The 15,610-nt window shown below is 40.4% G+C and overlaps 29 non-coding genes across 29 annotated transcripts; all 29 read right to left on the reverse strand.

The window, feature by feature from the left end:
- Window positions 1–193: 193 nt before the first annotated feature.
- On the reverse strand, window positions 194–276 carry trnal-uag (transfer RNA leucine (anticodon UAG)). The gene has a single exon. It is a non-coding gene; the product is annotated as a tRNA-Leu (tRNA).
- A 421-nt stretch (window positions 277–697) lies between these two features.
- Window positions 698–780, reverse strand: trnal-uag (transfer RNA leucine (anticodon UAG)). Its single transcript has one exon. It is a non-coding gene; the product is annotated as a tRNA-Leu (tRNA).
- A 421-nt stretch (window positions 781–1,201) lies between these two features.
- Window positions 1,202–1,284, reverse strand: trnal-uag (transfer RNA leucine (anticodon UAG)). The gene has a single exon. It is a non-coding gene; the product is annotated as a tRNA-Leu (tRNA).
- Window positions 1,285–1,745: 461 nt separating this feature from the next.
- trnal-uag (transfer RNA leucine (anticodon UAG)) lies at window positions 1,746–1,828 on the reverse strand. The gene has a single exon. It is a non-coding gene; the product is annotated as a tRNA-Leu (tRNA).
- A 461-nt stretch (window positions 1,829–2,289) lies between these two features.
- On the reverse strand, window positions 2,290–2,372 carry trnal-uag (transfer RNA leucine (anticodon UAG)). The gene has a single exon. It is a non-coding gene; the product is annotated as a tRNA-Leu (tRNA).
- A 169-nt stretch (window positions 2,373–2,541) lies between these two features.
- trnal-uag (transfer RNA leucine (anticodon UAG)) lies at window positions 2,542–2,624 on the reverse strand. The gene has a single exon. It is a non-coding gene; the product is annotated as a tRNA-Leu (tRNA).
- Window positions 2,625–3,044: 420 nt separating this feature from the next.
- Window positions 3,045–3,127, reverse strand: trnal-uag (transfer RNA leucine (anticodon UAG)). The gene has a single exon. It is a non-coding gene; the product is annotated as a tRNA-Leu (tRNA).
- Window positions 3,128–3,548: 421 nt separating this feature from the next.
- On the reverse strand, window positions 3,549–3,631 carry trnal-uag (transfer RNA leucine (anticodon UAG)). Its single transcript has one exon. It is a non-coding gene; the product is annotated as a tRNA-Leu (tRNA).
- Window positions 3,632–4,051: 420 nt separating this feature from the next.
- trnal-uag (transfer RNA leucine (anticodon UAG)) lies at window positions 4,052–4,134 on the reverse strand. The gene has a single exon. It is a non-coding gene; the product is annotated as a tRNA-Leu (tRNA).
- Window positions 4,135–4,555: 421 nt separating this feature from the next.
- On the reverse strand, window positions 4,556–4,638 carry trnal-uag (transfer RNA leucine (anticodon UAG)). Its single transcript has one exon. It is a non-coding gene; the product is annotated as a tRNA-Leu (tRNA).
- A 421-nt stretch (window positions 4,639–5,059) lies between these two features.
- trnal-uag (transfer RNA leucine (anticodon UAG)) lies at window positions 5,060–5,142 on the reverse strand. The gene has a single exon. It is a non-coding gene; the product is annotated as a tRNA-Leu (tRNA).
- A 461-nt stretch (window positions 5,143–5,603) lies between these two features.
- Window positions 5,604–5,686, reverse strand: trnal-uag (transfer RNA leucine (anticodon UAG)). Its single transcript has one exon. It is a non-coding gene; the product is annotated as a tRNA-Leu (tRNA).
- A 461-nt stretch (window positions 5,687–6,147) lies between these two features.
- On the reverse strand, window positions 6,148–6,230 carry trnal-uag (transfer RNA leucine (anticodon UAG)). The gene has a single exon. It is a non-coding gene; the product is annotated as a tRNA-Leu (tRNA).
- Window positions 6,231–6,399: 169 nt separating this feature from the next.
- On the reverse strand, window positions 6,400–6,482 carry trnal-uag (transfer RNA leucine (anticodon UAG)). Its single transcript has one exon. It is a non-coding gene; the product is annotated as a tRNA-Leu (tRNA).
- A 420-nt stretch (window positions 6,483–6,902) lies between these two features.
- Window positions 6,903–6,985, reverse strand: trnal-uag (transfer RNA leucine (anticodon UAG)). Its single transcript has one exon. It is a non-coding gene; the product is annotated as a tRNA-Leu (tRNA).
- A 421-nt stretch (window positions 6,986–7,406) lies between these two features.
- trnal-uag (transfer RNA leucine (anticodon UAG)) lies at window positions 7,407–7,489 on the reverse strand. The gene has a single exon. It is a non-coding gene; the product is annotated as a tRNA-Leu (tRNA).
- A 421-nt stretch (window positions 7,490–7,910) lies between these two features.
- Window positions 7,911–7,993, reverse strand: trnal-uag (transfer RNA leucine (anticodon UAG)). Its single transcript has one exon. It is a non-coding gene; the product is annotated as a tRNA-Leu (tRNA).
- Window positions 7,994–8,454: 461 nt separating this feature from the next.
- Window positions 8,455–8,537, reverse strand: trnal-uag (transfer RNA leucine (anticodon UAG)). The gene has a single exon. It is a non-coding gene; the product is annotated as a tRNA-Leu (tRNA).
- A 169-nt stretch (window positions 8,538–8,706) lies between these two features.
- Window positions 8,707–8,789, reverse strand: trnal-uag (transfer RNA leucine (anticodon UAG)). The gene has a single exon. It is a non-coding gene; the product is annotated as a tRNA-Leu (tRNA).
- A 921-nt stretch (window positions 8,790–9,710) lies between these two features.
- trnal-uag (transfer RNA leucine (anticodon UAG)) lies at window positions 9,711–9,793 on the reverse strand. Its single transcript has one exon. It is a non-coding gene; the product is annotated as a tRNA-Leu (tRNA).
- Window positions 9,794–10,213: 420 nt separating this feature from the next.
- trnal-uag (transfer RNA leucine (anticodon UAG)) lies at window positions 10,214–10,296 on the reverse strand. Its single transcript has one exon. It is a non-coding gene; the product is annotated as a tRNA-Leu (tRNA).
- Window positions 10,297–10,717: 421 nt separating this feature from the next.
- Window positions 10,718–10,800, reverse strand: trnal-uag (transfer RNA leucine (anticodon UAG)). Its single transcript has one exon. It is a non-coding gene; the product is annotated as a tRNA-Leu (tRNA).
- Window positions 10,801–11,221: 421 nt separating this feature from the next.
- On the reverse strand, window positions 11,222–11,304 carry trnal-uag (transfer RNA leucine (anticodon UAG)). The gene has a single exon. It is a non-coding gene; the product is annotated as a tRNA-Leu (tRNA).
- A 461-nt stretch (window positions 11,305–11,765) lies between these two features.
- On the reverse strand, window positions 11,766–11,848 carry trnal-uag (transfer RNA leucine (anticodon UAG)). Its single transcript has one exon. It is a non-coding gene; the product is annotated as a tRNA-Leu (tRNA).
- Window positions 11,849–13,020: 1,172 nt separating this feature from the next.
- Window positions 13,021–13,103, reverse strand: trnal-uag (transfer RNA leucine (anticodon UAG)). The gene has a single exon. It is a non-coding gene; the product is annotated as a tRNA-Leu (tRNA).
- Window positions 13,104–13,524: 421 nt separating this feature from the next.
- On the reverse strand, window positions 13,525–13,607 carry trnal-uag (transfer RNA leucine (anticodon UAG)). Its single transcript has one exon. It is a non-coding gene; the product is annotated as a tRNA-Leu (tRNA).
- A 461-nt stretch (window positions 13,608–14,068) lies between these two features.
- trnal-uag (transfer RNA leucine (anticodon UAG)) lies at window positions 14,069–14,151 on the reverse strand. Its single transcript has one exon. It is a non-coding gene; the product is annotated as a tRNA-Leu (tRNA).
- Window positions 14,152–14,572: 421 nt separating this feature from the next.
- trnap-agg (transfer RNA proline (anticodon AGG)) lies at window positions 14,573–14,655 on the reverse strand. Its single transcript has one exon. It is a non-coding gene; the product is annotated as a tRNA-Pro (tRNA).
- A 461-nt stretch (window positions 14,656–15,116) lies between these two features.
- Window positions 15,117–15,199, reverse strand: trnal-uag (transfer RNA leucine (anticodon UAG)). The gene has a single exon. It is a non-coding gene; the product is annotated as a tRNA-Leu (tRNA).
- Between the last annotated feature and the right edge of the window lie 411 nt (window positions 15,200–15,610).

The raw sequence follows: 15,610 nt of genomic DNA on the forward strand, positions 1-15,610 counted from the left end.
CCTTAGACGGTGAGCCATCCTGATTAAAATGTAATAAAAGTAGCAACAATTACTAAATGTTTCTTTTGTCCTTAGATAACACATCTCACCTGGAATATGGTGTCTCAACTTCTTTACACAAAATGCATTGCTGCTTTTCACTTCATGTAGAAATACGGTAAATGTGACTGAGCCAGTGAACAACATCAGTCATTGTCAGAAGTGGGATTTGAACCCACGCCTCCAGAGGAGACTGCGGCCTAAACGCAGCACCTTAGACCGCTCGGCCATCCTGACTGAAAAACTCTGAAAGAAGCCATCAATTTTAAACATTTGTCTGGTTGCCCGATCAAAAATGTAACATGGAATATTGTGTCTCAACCTTTTTACATGAAATGCCTTGCTACTTTTTATTTAATGTAGAAATACAGTGAATGTGCCTGACCAAGTGGGAAACATCAGTCATTGTGAGAAGTGAGATTTGAACCCATGTCTTCAGAGGAGACTGCGGCCTAAACACAGGGCCCTAGACGGCAAGGCCATCCTGATTAAAATGTAATAAAAGTAGCAACAATTACTAAATGTTTCTTTTGTCCTTAGATAACACATCTCACCTGGAATATGGTGTCTCAACTTCTTTACACAAAATGCATTGCTGCTTTTCACTTCATGTAGAAATACGGTAAATGTGACTGAGCCAGTGAACAACATCTGTCATTGTCAGAAGTGGGATTTGAACCCACGCCTCCAGAGGAGACTGCGGCCTAAACGCAGCGCCTTAGACGGCTCGGCCATCCTGACTGAAAAACACTCAAAAAAAGCAACAATTTCAAACATTTGTTTGGTCCTTATATCACAAATTTAACATTGTATATAATGTCTTAACTTTTTTAGATTAAATGCGTTTCTGCTTTTTATTTCTTGTAGAAATACAGTGAATGTGCCTGACCAAGTGGGAAACATCAGTCATTGTGAGAAGTGGGATTTGAACCCATGTCTTCAGAGGAGACTGCGGCCTAAACACAGGGCCTGAGACGGCAAGGCCATCCTGATTTAAATGTAATAAAAGTAGCAACAATTACTAAATGTTTCTTTTGTCCTTTGATAACACATCTTACCTGGAATATGGTGTCTCAACTTCTTTACACAAAATGCATTACTGCTTTTCACTTCATGTAGAAATACGGTAAATGTGACTGAGCCAGTGAACAACATCAGTCATTGTCAGAAGTGGGATTTGAACCCACGCCTCCAGAGGAGACTGCGGCCTAAACGCAGCGCCTTAGACCGCTCGGCCATCCTGACTGAAAAACTCTAAAAGAAGCCAACAATTTTAAACATTTGTCTGGTTCAAAAACTCTAAAAGAAGCCAACAATTTTAAACATTTGTTGCCCGATCAAAAATGTAACATGGAATATTGTGTCTCAACCTTTTTACATGAAATGCCTTGCTACTTTTTATTTATTGTAGAAATACAGTGAATGTGCCTGACCAAGTGGGAAACATCAGTCATTGTGAGAAGTGGGATTTGAACCCATGTCTTCAGAGGAGACTGCGGCCTAAACACAGGGCCTGAGACGGCAAGGCCATCCTGATTTAAATGTAATAAAAGTAGCAACAATTACTAAATGTTTCTTTTGTCCTTTGATAACACATCTTACCTGGAATATGGTGTCTCAACTTCTTTACACAAAATGCATTACTGCTTTTCACTTCATGTAGAAATACGGTAAATGTGACTGAGCCAGTGAACAACATCAGTCATTGTCAGAAGTGGGATTTGAACCCACGCCTCCAGAGGAGACTGCGGCCTAAACGCAGCGCCTTAGACCGCTCGGCCATCCTGACTGAAAAACTCTAAAAGAAGCCAACAATTTTAAACATTTGTCTGGTTCAAAATCTCTAAAAGAAGCCAACAATTTTAAACATTTGTTGCCCGATCAAAAATGTAACATGGAATATTGTGTCTCAACCTTTTTACATGAAATGCCTTGCTACTTTTTATTTATTGTAGAAATACAGTGAATGTGCCTGACCAAGTGGGAAACATCAGTCATTGTGAGAAGTGGGATTTGAACCCATGTCTTCAGAGGAGACTGCGGCCTAAACACAGGGCCTTAGACGGCAAGGCCATCCTGATTAAAATGTAATAAAAGTAGCAACAATTACTAAATGTTTCATTTGTCCTTAGATAACACATCTCACCTGGAATATGGTGTCTCAACTTCTTTACACAAAATGCATTACTGCTTTTCACTTCATGTAGAAATACGGTAAATGTGACTGAGCCAGTGAACAACATCAGTCATTGTCAGAAGTGGGATTTGAACCCACGCCTCCAGAGGAGACTGCGGCCTAAACGCAGCGCCTTAGACCGCTCGGCCATCCTGACTGAAAAACTCTGAAAGAAGCCATCAATTTTAAACATTTGTCTGGTTGCCCGATCAAACATGTAACATGGAATATTATGTCTCAACCTTTTTACATGAAATGCCTTGCTACTTTTTATTTATTGTAGAAATACAGTGAATGTGCCTGACCAAGTGGGAAACATCAGTCATTGTGAGAAGTGGGATTTGAACCCACGCCTCCAGAGGAGACTGCGGCCTAAACGCAGCGCCTTAGACCGCTCGGCCATCCTGACTGAAAAACTCTGAAAGAAGCCATCAATTTTAAACATTTGTCTGGTTGCCCGATCAAAAATGTAACATGGAATATTGTGTCTCAACCTTTTTACATGAAATGCCTTGCTACTTTTTATTTATTGTAGAAATACAGTGAATGTGCCTGACCAAGTGGGAAACATCAGTCATTGTGAGAAGTGGGATTTGAACCCATGTCTTCAGAGGAGACTGCGGCCTAAACACAGGGCCTTAGACGGTGAGCCATCCTGATTAAAATGTAATAAAAGTAGCAACAATTACTAAATGTTTCTTTTGTCCTTAGATAACACATCTCACCTGGAATATGGTGTCTCAACTTCTTTACACAAAATGCATTGCTGCTTTTCACTTCATGTAGAAATACGGTAAATGTGACTGAGCCAGTGAACAACATCAGTCATTGTCAGAAGTGGGATTTGAACCCACGCCTCCAGAGGAGACTGCGGCCTAAACGCAGCACCTTAGACCGCTCGGCCATCCTGACTGAAAAACTCTGAAAGAAGCCATCAATTTTAAACATTTGTCTGGTTGCCCGATCAAAAATGTAACATGGAATATTGTGTCTCAACCTTTTTACATGAAATGCCTTGCTACTTTTTATTTAATGTAGAAATACAGTGAATGTGCCTGACCAAGTGGGAAACATCAGTCATTGTGAGAAGTGGGATTTGAACCCATGTCTTCAGAGGAGACTGCGGCCTAAACACAGGGCCCTAGACGGCAAGGCCATCCTGATTAAAATGTAATAAAAGTAGCAACAATTACTAAATGTTTCTTTTGTCCTTAGATAACACATCTCACCTGGAATATGGTGTCTCAACTTCTTTACACAAAATGCATTGCTGCTTTTCACTTCATGTAGAAATACGGTAAATGTGACTGAGCCAGTGAACAACATCAGTCATTGTCAGAAGTGGGATTTGAACCCACGCCTCCAGAGGAGACTGCGGCCTAAACGCAGCGCCTTAGACCGCTCGGCCATCCTGACTGAAAAACTCTGAAAGAAGCCATCAATTTTAAACATTTGTCTGGTTGCCCGATCAAAAATGTAACATGGAATATTGTGTCTCAACCTTTTTACATGAAATGCCTTGCTACTTTTTATTTATTGTAGAAATACAGTGAATGTGCCTGACCAAGTGGGAAACATCAGTCATTGTGAGAAGTGGGATTTGAACCCATGTCTTCAGAGGAGACTGCGGCCTAAACACAGGGCCTTAGACGGTGAGCCATCCTGATTAAAATGTAATAAAAGTAGCAACAATTACTAAATGTTTCTTTTGTCCTTAGATAACACATCTCACCTGGAATATGGTGTCTCAACTTCTTTACACAAAATGCATTGCTGCTTTTCACTTCATGTAGAAATACGGTAAATGTGACTGAGCCAGTGAACAACATCAGTCATTGTCAGAAGTGGGATTTGAACCCACGCCTCCAGAGGAGACTGCGGCCTAAACGCAGCACCTTAGACCGCTCGGCCATCCTGACTGAAAAACTCTGAAAGAAGCCATCAATTTTAAACATTTGTCTGGTTGCCCGATCAAAAATGTAACATGGAATATTGTGTCTCAACCTTTTTACATGAAATGCCTTGCTACTTTTTATTTAATGTAGAAATACAGTGAATGTGCCTGACCAAGTGGGAAACATCAGTCATTGTGAGAAGTGGGATTTGAACCCATGTCTTCAGAGGAGACTGCGGCCTAAACACAGGGCCCTAGACGGCAAGGCCATCCTGATTAAAATGTAATAAAAGTAGCAACAATTACTAAATGTTTCTTTTGTCCTTAGATAACACATCTCACCTGGAATATGGTGTCTCAACTTCTTTACACAAAATGCATTGCTGCTTTTCACTTCATGTAGAAATACGGTAAATGTGACTGAGCCAGTGAACAACATCTGTCATTGTCAGAAGTGGGATTTGAACCCACGCCTCCAGAGGAGACTGCGGCCTAAACGCAGCGCCTTAGACGGCTCGGCCATCCTGACTGAAAAACACTCAAAAAAAGCAACAATTTCAAACATTTGTTTGGTCCTTATATCACAAATTTAACATTGTATATAATGTCTTAACTTTTTTAGATTAAATGCGTTTCTGCTTTTTATTTCTTGTAGAAATACAGTGAATGTGCCTGACCAAGTGGGAAACATCAGTCATTGTGAGAAGTGGGATTTGAACCCATGTCTTCAGAGGAGACTGCGGCCTAAACACAGGGCCTGAGACGGCAAGGCCATCCTGATTTAAATGTAATAAAAGTAGCAACAATTACTAAATGTTTCTTTTGTCCTTCGATAACACATCTTACCTGGAATATGGTGTCTCAACTTCTTTACACAAAATGCATTACTGCTTTTCACTTCATGTAGAAATACGGTAAATGTGACTGAGCCAGTGAACAACATCAGTCATTGTCAGAAGTGGGATTTGAACCCACGCCTCCAGAGGAGACTGCGGCCTAAACGCAGCGCCTTAGACCGCTCGGCCATCCTGACTGAAAAACTCTAAAAGAAGCCAACAATTTTAAACATTTGTCTGGTTCAAAAACTCTAAAAGAAGCCAACAATTTTAAACATTTGTTGCCCGATCAAAAATGTAACATGGAATATTGTGTCTCAACCTTTTTACATGAAATGCCTTGCTACTTTTTATTTATTGTAGAAATACAGTGAATGTGCCTGACCAAGTGGGAAACATCAGTCATTGTGAGAAGTGGGATTTGAACCCATGTCTTCAGAGGAGACTGCGGCCTAAACACAGGGCCTGAGACGGCAAGGCCATCCTGATTTAAATGTAATAAAAGTAGCAACAATTACTAAATGTTTCTTTTGTCCTTTGATAACACATCTTACCTGGAATATGGTGTCTCAACTTCTTTACACAAAATGCATTACTGCTTTTCACTTCATGTAGAAATACGGTAAATGTGACTGAGCCAGTGAACAACATCAGTCATTGTCAGAAGTGGGATTTGAACCCACGCCTCCAGAGGAGACTGCGGCCTAAACGCAGCGCCTTAGACCGCTCGGCCATCCTGACTGAAAAACTCTAAAAGAAGCCAACAATTTTAAACATTTGTCTGGTTCAAAAACTCTAAAAGAAGCCAACAATTTTAAACATTTGTTGCCCGATCAAAAATGTAACATGGAATATTGTGTCTCAACCTTTTTACATGAAATGCCTTGCTACTTTTTATTTATTGTAGAAATACAGTGAATGTGCCTGACCAAGTGGGAAACATCAGTCATTGTGAGAAGTGGGATTTGAACCCATGTCTTCAGAGGAGACTGCGGCCTAAACACAGGGCCTTAGACGGCAAGGCCATCCTGATTAAAATGTAATAAAAGTAGCAACAATTACTAAATGTTTCATTTGTCCTTAGATAACACATCTCACCTGGAATATGGTGTCTCAACTTCTTTACACAAAATGCATTACTGCTTTTCACTTCATGTAGAAATACGGTAAATGTGACTGAGCCAGTGAACAACATCAGTCATTGTCAGAAGTGGGATTTGAACCCACGCCTCCAGAGGAGACTGCGGCCTAAACGCAGCGCCTTAGACCGCTCGGCCATCCTGACTGAAAAACTCTGAAAGAAGCCATCAATTTTAAACATTTGTCTGGTTGCCCGATCAAACATGTAACATGGAATATTATGTCTCAACCTTTTTACATGAAATGCCTTGCTACTTTTTATTTATTGTAGAAATACAGTGAATGTGCCTGACCAAGTGGGAAACATCAGTCATTGTGAGAAGTGGGATTTGAACCCACGCCTCCAGAGGAGACTGCGGCCTAAACGCAGCGCCTTAGACCGCTCGGCCATCCTGACTGAAAAACTCTGAAAGAAGCCATCAATTTTAAACATTTGTCTGGTTGCCCGATCAAAAATGTAACATGGAATATTGTGTCTCAACCTTTTTACATGAAATGCCTTGCTACTTTTTATTTATTGTAGAAATACAGTGAATGTGCCTGACCAAGTGGGAAACATCAGTCATTGTGAGAAGTGGGATTTGAACCCATGTCTTCAGAGGAGACTGCGGCCTAAACACAGGGCCTTAGACGGTGAGCCATCCTGATTAAAATGTAATAAAAGTAGCAACAATTACTAAATGTTTCTTTTGTCCTTAGATAACACATCTCACCTGGAATATGGTGTCTCAACTTCTTTACACAAAATGCATTGCTGCTTTTCACTTCATGTAGAAATACGGTAAATGTGACTGAGCCAGTGAACAACATCAGTCATTGTCAGAAGTGGGATTTGAACCCACGCCTCCAGAGGAGACTGCGGCCTAAACGCAGCACCTTAGACCGCTCGGCCATCCTGACTGAAAAACTCTGAAAGAAGCCATCAATTTTAAACATTTGTCTGGTTGCCCGATCAAAAATGTAACATGGAATATTGTGTCTCAACCTTTTTACATGAAATGCCTTGCTACTTTTTATTTAATGTAGAAATACAGTGAATGTGCCTGACCAAGTGGGAAACATCAGTCATTGTGAGAAGTGGGATTTGAACCCATGTCTTCAGAGGAGACTGCGGCCTAAACACAGGGCCCTAGACGGCAAGGCCATCCTGATTAAAATGTAATAAAAGTAGCAACAATTACTAAATGTTTCTTTTGTCCTTAGATAACACATCTCACCTGGAATATGGTGTCTCAACTTCTTTACACAAAATGCATTGCTGCTTTTCACTTCATGTAGAAATACGGTAAATGTGACTGAGCCAGTGAACAACATCTGTCATTGTCAGAAGTGGGATTTGAACCCACGCCTCCAGAGGAGACTGCGGCCTAAACGCAGCGCCTTAGACGGCTCGGCCATCCTGACTGAAAAACACTCAAAAAAAGCAACAATTTCAAACATTTGTTTGGTCCTTATATCACAAATTTAACATTGTATATAATGTCTTAACTTTTTTAGATTAAATGCGTTTCTGCTTTTTATTTCTTGTAGAAATACAGTGAATGTGCCTGACCAAGTGGGAAACATCAGTCATTGTGAGAAGTGGGATTTGAACCCATGTCTTCAGAGGAGACTGCGGCCTAAACACAGGGCCTGAGACGGCAAGGCCATCCTGATTTAAATGTAATAAAAGTAGCAACAATTACTAAATGTTTCTTTTGTCCTTTGATAACACATCTTACCTGGAATATGGTGTCTCAACTTCTTTACACAAAATGCATTACTGCTTTTCACTTCATGTAGAAATACGGTAAATGTGACTGAGCCAGTGAACAACATCAGTCATTGTCAGAAGTGGGATTTGAACCCACGCCTCCAGAGGAGACTGCGGCCTAAACGCAGCGCCTTAGACCGCTCGGCCATCCTGACTGAAAAACTCTAAAAGAAGCCAACAATTTTAAACATTTGTCTGGTTCAAAAACTCTAAAAGAAGCCAACAATTTTAAACATTTGTTGCCCGATCAAAAATGTAACATGGAATATTGTGTCTCAACCTTTTTACATGAAATGCCTTGCTACTTTTTATTTATTGTAGAAATACAGTGAATGTGCCTGACCAAGTGGGAAACATCAGTCATTGTGAGAAGTGGGATTTGAACCCATGTCTTCAGAGGAGACTGCGGCCTAAACACAGGGCCTTAGACGGCAAGGCCATCCTGATTAAAATGTAATAAAAGTAGCAACAATTACTAAATGTTTCATTTGTCCTTAGATAACACATCTCACCTGGAATATGGTGTCTCAACTTCTTTACACAAAATGCATTACTGCTTTTCACTTCATGTAGAAATACGGTAAATGTGACTGAGCCAGTGAACAACATCAGTCATTGTCAGAAGTGGGATTTGAACCCACGCCTCCAGAGGAGACTGCGGCCTAAACGCAGCGCCTTAGACCGCTCGGCCATCCTGACTGAAAAACTCTGAAAGAAGCCATCAATTTTAAACATTTGTCTGGTTGCCCGATCAAACATGTAACATGGAATATTATGTCTCAACCTTTTTACATGAAATGCCTTGCTACTTTTTATTTATTGTAGAAATACAGTGAATGTGCCTGACCAAGTGGGAAACATCAGTCATTGTGAGAAGTGGGATTTGAACCCACGCCTCCAGAGGAGACTGCGGCCTAAACGCAGCGCCTTAGACCGCTCGGCCATCCTGACTGAAAAACACTCAAAAAAAGCAACAATTTCAAACATTTGTTTGGTCCTTATATCACAAAATTTAACATTGTATATAATGTCTTAACTTTTTTAGATTAAATGCGTTTCTGCTTTTTATTTCTTGTAGAAATACAGTGAATGTGCCTGACCAAGTGGGAAACATCAGTCATTGTGAGAAGTGGGATTTGAACCCATGTCTTCAGAGGAGACTGCGGCCTAAACACAGGGCCTTAAACGGCAAGGCCACCCTGATTAAAATGTAATAAAAGTAGCAACAATTACTAAATGTTTCTTTTGTCCTTAGATAACACATCTTACCTGGATTATGGTGTCTCAACTTCTTTACACAAAATGCATTGCTGCTTTTCACTTCATGTAGAAATACGGTAAATGTGACTGAGCCAGTGAACAACATCTGTCATTGTCAAAAGTAGGATTTGAACCCACGCCTCTAGAGGAGACTGCGGCCTAAACGCAGCGCCTTAGACCGCTCGGCCATCCTGACTGAAAAACTCTAAAAGAAGCCAACAATTTTAAACATTTGTTGCCCGATCAAAAATGTAACATGGAATATTGTGTCTCAACCTTTTTACATGAAATGCCTTGCTACTTTTTATTTAATGTAGAAATACAGTGAATTTGTCTGACCAGGTGGGAAACATCAGTCATTGTCAGAAGTGGGATTTGAACCCACGCCTCCAGAGGAGACTGCGGCCTAAACGCAGCGCCTTAGACGGCAAAGCCATCCTGATTAAAATGTAAAAAAAGTAGCAACAATTACTAAATGTTTCATTTGTCCTTAGATAACACATCTCACCTGGAATATGGTGTCTCAACTTCTTTACACAAAATGCATTGCTGCTTTTCACTTCATGTAGAAATACGGTAAATGTGACTGAGCCAGTGAACAACATCAGTCATTGTCAGAAGTGGGATTTGAACCCACGCCTCCAGAGGAGACTGCGGCCTAAACGCAGCGCCTTAGACCGCTCGGCCATCCTGACTGAAAAACTCTGAAAGAAGCCATCAATTTTAAACATTTGTCTGGTTGCCCGATCAAAAATGTAACATGGAATATTGTGTCTCAACCTTTTTACATGAAATGCCTTGCTACTTTTTATTTATTGTAGAAATACAGTGAATGTGCCTGACCAAGTGGGAAACATCAGTCATTGTGAGAAGTGGGATTTGAACCCATGTCTTCAGAGGAGACTGCGGCCTAAACACAGGGCCTTAGACGGTGAGCCATCCTGATTAAAATGTAATAAAAGTAGCAACAATTACTAAATGTTTCTTTTGTCCTTAGATAACACATCTCACCTGGAATATGGTGTCTCAACTTCTTTACACAAAATGCATTGCTGCTTTTCACTTCATGTAGAAATACGGTAAATGTGACTGAGCCAGTGAACAACATCAGTCATTGTCAGAAGTGGGATTTGAACCCACGCCTCCAGAGGAGACTGCGGCCTAAACGCAGCACCTTAGACCGCTCGGCCATCCTGACTGAAAAACTCTGAAAGAAGCCATCAATTTTAAACATTTGTCTGGTTGCCCGATCAAAAATGTAACATGGAATATTGTGTCTCAACCTTTTTACATGAAATGCCTTGCTACTTTTTATTTAATGTAGAAATACAGTGAATGTGCCTGACCAAGTGGGAAACATCAGTCATTGTGAGAAGTGGGATTTGAACCCATGTCTTCAGAGGAGACTGCGGCCTAAACACAGGGCCCTAGACGGCAAGGCCATCCTGATTAAAATGTAATAAAAGTAGCAACAATTACTAAATGTTTCTTTTGTCCTTAGATAACACATCTCACCTGGAATATGGTGTCTCAACTTCTTTACACAAAATGCATTGCTGCTTTTCACTTCATGTAGAAATACGGTAAATGTGACTGAGCCAGTGAACAACATCTGTCATTGTCAGAAGTGGGATTTGAACCCACGCCTCCAGAGGAGACTGCGGCCTAAACGCAGCGCCTTAGACGGCTCGGCCATCCTGACTGAAAAACACTCAAAAAAAGCAACAATTTCAAACATTTGTTTGGTCCTTATATCACAAATTTAACATTGTATATAATGTCTTAACTTTTTTAGATTAAATGCGTTTCTGCTTTTTATTTCTTGTAGAAATACAGTGAATGTGCCTGACCAAGTGGGAAACATCAGTCATTGTGAGAAGTGGGATTTGAACCCATGTCTTCAGAGGAGACTGCGGCCTAAACACAGGGCCTGAGACGGCAAGGCCATCCTGATTTAAATGTAATAAAAGTAGCAACAATTACTAAATGTTTCTTTTGTCCTTCGATAACACATCTTACCTGGAATATGGTGTCTCAACTTCTTTACACAAAATGCATTACTGCTTTTCACTTCATGTAGAAATACGGTAAATGTGACTGAGCCAGTGAACAACATCAGTCATTGTCAGAAGTGGGATTTGAACCCACGCCTCCAGAGGAGACTGCGGCCTAAACGCAGCGCCTTAGACCGCTCGGCCATCCTGACTGAAAAACTCTAAAAGAAGCCAACAATTTTAAACATTTGTCTGGTTCAAAAACTCTAAAAGAAGCCAACAATTTTAAACATTTGTTGCCCGATCAAAAATGTAACATGGAATATTGTGTCTCAACCTTTTTACATGAAATGCCTTGCTACTTTTTATTTATTGTAGAAATACAGTGAATGTGCCTGACCAAGTGGGAAACATCAGTCATTGTGAGAAGTGGGATTTGAACCCATGTCTTCAGAGGAGACTGCGGCCTAAACACAGGGCCTTAGACGGCAAGGCCATCCTGATTAAAATGTAATAAAAGTAGCAACAATTACTAAATGTTTCATTTGTCCTTAGATAACACATCTCACCTGGAATATGGTGTCTCAACTTCTTTACACAAAATGCATTACTGCTTTTCACTTCATGTAGAAATACGGTAAATGTGACTGAGCCAGTGAACAACATCAGTCATTGTCAGAAGTGGGATTTGAACCCACGCCTCCAGAGGAGACTGCGGCCTAAACGCAGCGCCTTAGACCGCTCGGCCATCCTGACTGAAAAACTCTGAAAGAAGCCATCAATTTTAAACATTTGTCTGGTTGCCCGATCAAACATGTAACATGGAATATTATGTCTCAACCTTTTTACATGAAATGCCTTGCTACTTTTTATTTATTGTAGAAATACAGTGAATGTGCCTGACCAAGTGGGAAACATCAGTCATTGTGAGAAGTGGGATTTGAACCCACGCTTCCAGAGGAGACTGCGGCCTAAACGCAGCGCCTTAGACCGCTCGGCCATCCTGACTGAAAAACACTCAAAAAAAGCAACAATTTCAAACATTTGTTTGGTCCTTATATCACAAATTTAACATTGTATATAATGTCTTAACTTTTTTAGATTAAATGCGTTTCTGCTTTTTATTTCTTGTAGAAATACAGTGAATGTGCCTGACCAAGTGGGAAACATCAGTCATTGTGAGAAGTGGGATTTGAACCCATGTCTTCAGAGGAGACTGCGGCCTAAACACAGGGCCTTAAACGGCAAGGCCACCCTGATTAAAATGTAATAAAAGTAGCAACAATTACTAAATGTTTCTTTTGTCCTTAGATAACACATCTTACCTGGATTATGGTGTCTCAACTTCTTTACACAAAATGCATTGCTGCTTTTCACTTCATGTAGAAATACGGTAAATGTGACTGAGCCAGTGAACAACATCTGTCATTGTCAAAAGTAGGATTTGAACCCACGCCTCTAGAGGAGACTGCGGCCTAAACGCAGCGCCTTAGACCGCTCGGCCATCCTGACTGAAAAACTCTAAAAGAAGCCAACAATTTTAAACATTTGCTGCCCGATCAAAAATGTAACATGGAATATTGTGTCTCAACCTTTTTACATGAAATGCCTTGCTACTTTTTATTTAATGTAGAAATACAGTGAATTTGTCTGACCAGGTGGGAAACATCAGTCATTGTCAGAAGTGGGATTTGAACCCACGCCTCCAGAGGAGACTGCGGCCTAAACGCAGCGCCTTAGACGGCAAAGCCATCCTGATTAAAATGTAAAAAAAGTAGCAACAATTACTAAATGTTTCATTTGTCCTTAGATAACACATCTCACCTGGAATATGGTGTCTCAACTTCTTTACACAAAATGCATTGCTGCTTTTCACTTCATGTAGAAATACGGTAAATGTGACTGAGCTAGTGAACAACATCAGTCATTGTCAGAAGTGGGATTTGAACCCACGCCTCCAGAGGAGACTGCGGCCTAAACGCAGCGCCTTAGACCGCTCGGCCATCCTGACTGAAAAACACTCAAAAAAAGCAACAATTTCAAACATTTGTTTGGTCCTTATATCACAAATTTAACATTGTATATAATGTCTTAACTTTTTTAGATTAAATGCGTTTCTGCTTTTTATTTCTTGTAGAAATACAGTGAATGTGCCTGACCAAGTGGGAAACATCAGTCATTGTGAGAAGTGGGATTTGAACCCATGTCTTCAGAGGAGACTGCGGCCTAAACACAGGGCCTTAGACGGCAAGGCCATCCTGATTAAAATGTAATAAAAGTAGCAACAATTACTAAATGTTTCTTTTGTCCTTAGATAACACATCTTACCTGGAATATGGTGTCTCAACTTCTTTACACAAAATGCATTACTGCTTTTCACTTCATGTAGAAATATGGTAAATGTGACTGAGCCAGTGAACAACATCAGTCATTGTCAGAAGTGGGATTTGAACCCACGCCTCCAGAGGAGACTGCGGCCTAAACGCAGCGCCTTAGACCGCTCGGCCATCCTGACTGAAAAACTCTAAAAGAAGCCAACAATTTTAAACATTTGTCTGGTTCAAAAACTCTAAAAGAAGCCAACAATTTTAAACATTTGTTGCCCGATCAAAAATGTAACATGGAATATTGTGTCTCAACCTTTTTACATGAAATGCCTTGCTACTTTTTATTTATTGTAGAAATACAGTGAATGTGCCTGACCAAGTGGGAAACATCAGTCATTGTGAGAAGTGGGATTTGAACCCATGTCTTCAGAGGAGACTGCGGCCTAAACACAGGGCCTTAGACGGCAAGGCCATCCTGATTAAAATGTAATAAAAGTAGCAACAATTACTAAATGTTTCATTTGTCCTTAGATAACACATCTCACCTGGAATATGGTGTCTCAACTTCTTTACACAAAATGCATTACTGCTTTTCACTTCATGTAGAAATACGGTAAATGTGACTGAGCCAGTGAACAACATCAGTCATTGTCAGAAGTGGGATTTGAACCCACGCCTCCAGAGGAGACTGCGGCCTAAACGCAGCGCCTTAGACCGCTCGGCCATCCTGACTGAAAAACACTCAAAAAAAGCAACAATTTCAAACATTTGTTTGGTCCTTATATCACAAATTTAACATTGTATATAATGTCTTAACTTTTTTAGATTAAATGCGTTTCTGCTTTTTATTTATTGTAGAAATACAGTGAATGTGCCTGACCAAGTGGGAAACATCAGTCATTGTGAGAAGTGGGATTTGAACCCATGTCTTCAGAGGAGACTGCGGCCTAAACACAGGGCCTTAGACGGCAAGGCCATCCTGATTAAAATGTAATAAAAGTAGCAACAATTACTAAATGTTTCTTTTGTCCTTAGATAACACATCTTACCTGGAATATGGTGTCTCAACTTCTTTACACAAAATGCATTACTGCTTTTCACTTCATGTAGAAATATGGTAAATGTGACTGAGCCAGTGAACAACATCAGTCATTGTCAGAAGTGGGATTTGAACCCACGCCTCCAGAGGAGACTGTTGCCTAAACGCAGCGCCTTAGACCGCTCGGCCATCCTGACTGAAAAACTCTAAAAGAAGCCAACAATTTTAAACATTTGTCTGGTTCAAAAACTCTAAAAGAAGCCAACAATTTTAAACATTTGTTGCCCGATCAAAAATGTAACATGGAATATTGTGTCTCAACCTTTTTACATGAAATGCCTTGCTACTTTTTATTTAATGTAGAAATACAGTGAATGTGCCTGACCAAGTGGGAAACATCAGTCATTGTGAGAAGTGGGATTTGAACCCATGTCTTCAGAGGAGACTGCGGCCTAAACACAGGGCCTTAGACGGCAAGGCCATCCTGATTAAAATGTAATAAAAGTAGCAACAATTACTAAATGTTTCATTTGTCCTTAGATAACACATCTCACCTGGAATATGGTGTCTCAACTTCTTTACACAAAATGGATTACTGCTTTTCACTTCATGTAGAAATACGGTAAATGTGACTCAGCCAGTGAACAACATCAGTCATTGTCAGAAGTGGGATTTGAACCCACGCCTCCAGAGGAGACTGCGGCCTAAACGCAGCGCCTTAGACCGCTCGGCCATCCTGACTGAAAAACACTCAAAAAAAGCAACAATTTCAAACATTTGTTTGGTCCTTATATCACAAATTTAACATTGTATATAATGTCTTAACTTTTTTAGATTAAATGCGTTTCTGCTTTTTATTTCTTGTAGAAATACAGTGAATGTGCCTGACCAAGTGGGAAACATCAGTCATTGTGAGAAGTGGGATTTGAACCCATGTCTTCAGAGGAGACTGCGGCCTAAACACAGGGCCTTAAACGGCAAGGCCACCCTGATTAAAATGTAATAAAAGTAGCAACAATTACTAAATGTTTCTTTTGTCCTTAGATAACACATCTTACCTGGATTATGGTGTCTCAACTTCTTTACACAAAATGCATTGCTGCTTTTCACTTCATGTAGAAATACGGTAAATGTGACTGAGCCAGTGAACAA

The sequence above is a fragment of the Pungitius pungitius genome, chromosome 15, assembly GCF_949316345.1.
Source record: "Pungitius pungitius chromosome 15, fPunPun2.1, whole genome shotgun sequence".
Lineage (NCBI taxonomy): Eukaryota > Metazoa > Chordata > Actinopteri > Perciformes > Gasterosteidae > Pungitius > Pungitius pungitius.